Source organism: Salmo trutta, chromosome 27 (assembly GCF_901001165.1).
Source record: "Salmo trutta chromosome 27, fSalTru1.1, whole genome shotgun sequence".
Classification (NCBI taxonomy): Eukaryota; Metazoa; Chordata; class Actinopteri; order Salmoniformes; family Salmonidae; genus Salmo; species Salmo trutta.
This window is the reverse complement of record NC_042983.1, coordinates 45,789,851-45,795,022: the sequence shown is the minus strand read 5'-3', so window position 1 is coordinate 45,795,022 and position 5,172 is coordinate 45,789,851. Positions and strand designations below refer to the sequence as shown.

Here is a 5,172-nt window from a genome sequence, read left to right as displayed (position 1 = left end):
TAGGTTCTGGTGTTGATGGACCTAAACACCCAGACACTGGTCAGGTAGAGTCTGGTGTTGATGGACCTAAACACCCAGACACTGGTCAGGTAGAGTCTGGTGTTGATGGACCTAAACACCCAGACACTGGTCAGGTAAGTCTGGTGTTGATGACCTAAACACCCAGACACTGGTCAGGTAGGTTCTGGTGTTGATGGACCTAAACACCCAGACACTGGTCGGGGGGGGGGACTACTGGTCAGGTAGGGCTGGGTGTTGATGGACCTAAACACCCAGACACTGGTCAGGTAGGGACTGGTGTTGATGGACCTAAACACCCAGACACTGGTCAGGTAGAGTCAGGTGTTGATGGACCTAAACACCCAGACACTGGTCAGGTAGGATATGGTGTTGATGGACCTAAACACCCAGACACTGGTCAGGTAGGATATGGTGTTGATGGACCTAAACACCCAGACACTGGTCAGGTAGAGTCTGGTGTTGACGGACCTAAACACCCGGACACTGGTCAGGTAGAGTCTGGTGTTGATGGACCTAAACACCCAGACACTGGTCAGGTAGGTTCTGGTGTTGATGGACCTAAACACCCAGACACTGGTCAGGTAGGTTCTGGTGTTGATGGACCTAAACACCCAGACACTGGTCAGGTAGGTTCTGGTGTTGACCGTGCTTCTTGACTTTTGTATATTTGTGTATGTTATGTTACTTCCATATTGATTGTGTGTTTTTTCAGTACTGATTTGTTATTGTGTGTTGTGTTAATATTGTGTGTTATTGTGTGTTACTGTGTGTTATTGTGTGTTGTGTTATTATTGTGTGTTGCTGTGTGTTGTGTTATTTTTGTGTGTTGCTGTGTGTTGTGTTAATATTGTGTGTTATTGTGTGTTACTGTGTGTTATTGTGTGTTGTGTTATTTTTGTGTGTTACTGTGTGTTGTGTTATTATTGTGTGTTGCTGTGTGTGTAGGCAGTTCCAGGGCCATACGGATGGGGCTAGCTGTATAGATATCTCTCACGACGGGACCAAGCTGTGGACCGGAGGTCTGGACAACACCGTGCGCTCCTGGGACCTGAGAGAGGGACGGCAGCTACGTCAACACGACTTCACCTCACAGGTACACACACACAGTTCCCCTGACTCCCCACTTTCACACACACACTACCTGTTTTGTAATGTGTGTGTCCTCCAGATCTTCTCTCTAGGGTACTGTCCTACAGGGGAGTGGTTAGCTGTAGGGATGGAGAACAGTAATGTAGAGGTGCTCCACGTCACCAAGCCAGAGAAATACCAGCTACATCTCCACGAGAGCTGTGTCCTCTCCCTCAGGTTCGCTCACTGTGGTACGTACAGGCCTGGCTGTCTGGCTGGCTGCCTGGCTGTCTGCTGTCTGACTGCTTTCTGACTGGCTGGCTGCCATGCTGTCTGGCTGGCTGCCTGCTGTCTGACTGGCTGCCTGACTGGCTGCCTGGCTGTCTGCCTGGCTGCCCTCTGTCTGACTGGCTGCCTATCTGTCTGTCTGTCTGGCTGGCTGCCGGCTGGCTGACTGGCTGTCTGCTGTCTGACTGGCTGGCTGACTGGCTGTCTGCTGTCTGAATGGCTGACTGTCTGTCTGTCTGGGTGCCTGCTGTCTGACTGGCTGTCTGACTGCCTATCTAGCTGTCTGCGTATCTGTCTATCCATTCGTCTGTTTAGTCTCTATTCAATGGTGTGTTTCTGGCCAGAAACATATTGTATTTTACCTATTGCCATAGAAGCATATTGTGTTTGATGTGTTGCCTTAGAAACATATTGTGTTTGATGTGTTGCCTTAGAAACGTATTGTGTTTGACGTCTTGCTGATTCCTGATTGGTCTCATCTCTCTGTAGGTAAATGGTTTGTGAGTACTGGGAAAGACAACCTGCTGAACGCATGGAGAACACCTTACGGAGCCAGCATATTCCAGGTGAATAGTTCACACTGGTTGTAATGAGGACTGACATCAGTTCTGATACTGGTTGTAATGAGGACTGACATCAGTTCTGATACTGGTTGTAATGAGGACCGACATCAGTTCTGATACTGGTTGTAATGAGGACCGACATCAGTTCTGATACTGGTTGTAATGAGGACCGACATCAGTTCTGATACTGGTTGTAATGAGGACAGACATCAGTTCTGATACTGGTTGTAATGAGGACTGACATCAGTTCTGATACTGGTTGTAATGAGGACTGACATCAGTTCTGATACTGGTTGTAATGAAGACTGACATCAGTTCTGATACAAAGGAGTTTTTATGGCATTTTCTTTTTGACAATCATTGTGTGGTTTTGCTTCTCTCCCTCCTCCCCCCTCTCTCTCTCTCTCTCTCTCTCTCTCTATCCTCCCCCTCTCTCTCCCTCTATCCTCCCATTCTCTCTATCCCACCTCCTTCCCATCTCTCTCCATCCCCTTCTCTCTCCTCCCCCCTCTCCCACTCTGTCCCTCCCTCTGTCCCTCTCCTCCCCTTCTCTCTCCTCCCCCTCTCCCTCTCTCTCTCTGTCCCTCTCCTCCTCCCCATCTCTCTCCATCCCCTTCTCTCTCCTCCCCCCTCTCCCTCTCTCTCCAGTCTAAGGAGTCATCCTCAGTGCTAAGCTGTGATATCTCTGGGGATGACAAGTACATTGTGACTGGCTCTGGAGACAAGAAGGCCACCGTCTATGAGGTCATCTACTAGACCCCTGACATTGACTTGTCACCCGACCAAAAAACGACCCTGTCCGAGGGTATTTTGTCTGTCCTGTGATGTAGTTTTGCCTGAAAACTGACAACTTCCTAATATGGATTCCGTACACCATCCCCCCCCAGGACTAATATGGATTCCGTACACCCCCCCCCCCCCAGGACTGATATGGATTCCGTACACCCCCCCCCCCCAGGACTGATATGGATTCCGTACACCCCCCCCCCCCCAGGACTAATATGGATTCCGTACACCATCCCCCCCAGGACTAATATAGATTCCGTACACCCCCCCCCCCCCAGGACTGATATGGATTCCGTACACCATCCTGGAACCGCTTGTGGATTAGATAGCTCTAACGCAGAACCTCCTGACACGGCTGATTTGAATCGGGGCCCTAAAATGCTTTTTCAAATGAGCGGTTGGACAAGTAGTGTCATACTACCTAAGCCAGGAACATTGAGGCAGCTTATAAACGTTCAGACCTGCCTTGAAATAACTTGTTCTGTATTCCTCAGTTCACACTGAAATACTTTCACATTCTCAACTCCATGTCAAGAGTCCTTTCTGAATGTTAAACACTAGTTCGCTGATGAACTTATTGACCTGAGAAAGATATTATGATCTTACTTCTGTTGATCCGGTTGAGCGTCTGCCTGATCGACATCTGTCAGTCGTTAGAGAGAGTCCATGGCGATGCCAGTGTAACATAGAAGTCCTGAAGTGGAACGAAACTACCTGTTATTATTTAAGCTAATATCTTTAATACAAAAATGCCTTTTGTCAGTTTTTCTAGTCCACGTCTGAATTTATTAAAATGTTCTGTGGTAAAGATGTTTTGTGTGGCTGTTTTTTTTCTCTCCACACCTTTCGCTCAGTGGTCTCCACATTCCTCGATCCTAAATCTTATCCCCCTAAAGATTAGATAAATCAGGGGTGGCCAAGCGAGCTAATGGCTGGTCAGCCTGCTTTAACAAAACAAATGAATTGAATCAGGTTTGGATGATTAGGCCTGGGTCGAAGAAAAAGCTTGCGATGAGCTGTCGAAACCTGCTTTGTCTCTTGCCTCCGCTTTGTCTCAGTATAGTTACATACCAACCTACCGATCTCTGTCCATGTCAAAGTGAAGGTTTAACTACCTACCGATCTCTGTCCATGTCAAAGTGAAGCTTTAACTACCTACCGATCTCTGTCCATGTCAAAGTGAAGCTTTTAACTACCTACCGATCTCTGTCCATGTCAAAGTGAAGCTTTTAACTACCTACCGATCTCTGTCCATGTCAAAGTGAAGCTTTTAACTACCTACCGATCTCTGTCCATGTCAAAGTGAAGCTTTAACTACCTACCGATCTCTGTCCATGTCAAAGTGAAGCTTTAACTACCTACCGATCTCTGTCCATGTCAAAGTGAAGCTTTTAACTACCTACCGATCTCTGTCCATGTCAAAGTGAAGCTTTAACTACCTACCGATCTCTGTCCATGTCAAAGTGAAGCTTTAACTACCTACCGATCTCTGTCCATGTCAAAGTGAAGCTTTAACTACCTACCGATCTCTGTCCATGTCAAAGTGAAGCTTTAACTACCTAGTATAGAGGGTGCTGGCTACCGACGTTAAGGCTAATCTGAAGATGGTGCTGGCTAAAGCTAAAACTGGCGAGTGTAGAGAGTATAGAGATATTGTTATCCACGTCGGCACCAACGATGTTAGGATGAAACAGTCAGAGGTCACCAAGCGCAACATAGCTTCAGCGTGGAAATCAGCTAGAAAGATGTGTCGGCATCGAGTAATTGTCTCTGGCCCCCTCCCAGTTAGGGGGAGTGATGAGCTCTACAGGAGAGTCTCACAACTCAATCGCTGGTTGAAAACTGTTTTCTGACCCTCCCAAAAGATAGAATTTGTAGAATTTGTAGATAATTGCCCTCTTTCTGGGACTCACCCACAAACAGGACCAAGCCTGGTCTGCTGAGGAGTGACGGACTCCATCCTAGCTGGAGGGGTGCTCTCATCTTATCTACGAACATAGACAGGGCTCTAACTCTTCTAGCTCCACAATGAAATAGGGTGCAGGCCAGGCAGCAGGCTGTTAGCCAGCCTGCCAGCTTAGTGGAGTCTACCACTAGCACAGTCAGTGTAGTCAGCTCAGCTATCCCCATTGAGACCGTCTCTGTGCCTCGATCTAGGTTGGGCAAAACTAAACAGGGTGGTGTTCACCTTAGCAATCTGACTGGAATAAAGACCTCCTCCATTCCTGTCATTATTGAAAGAGATTGTGATACCTCACATCTCAAAATAGGGCTACTTAATGTTAGATCCCTCACTTCCAAGGCAGTTATAGTCAATTAACTAATCACTGATCATAATCGTGATGTGATTGGCCTGACTGAAACATGGCTTAAGCCTGATGAATTTACTGTGTTGAATGAGGCCTCTCCTCCTGCTTGCACTAGTGACCATATCCCCCACACATCC

The 5,172-nt window shown here is 47.5% G+C and overlaps 1 pseudogene; it reads left to right on the top strand.

The window, feature by feature from the left end:
* LOC115165071 (transducin-like enhancer protein 4) overlaps positions 1-2,837 on the top strand; it is a 92,016-nt pseudogene extending 89,179 nt beyond the window's left edge.
* The last annotated feature ends 2,335 nt before the right edge of the window (positions 2,838-5,172 follow it).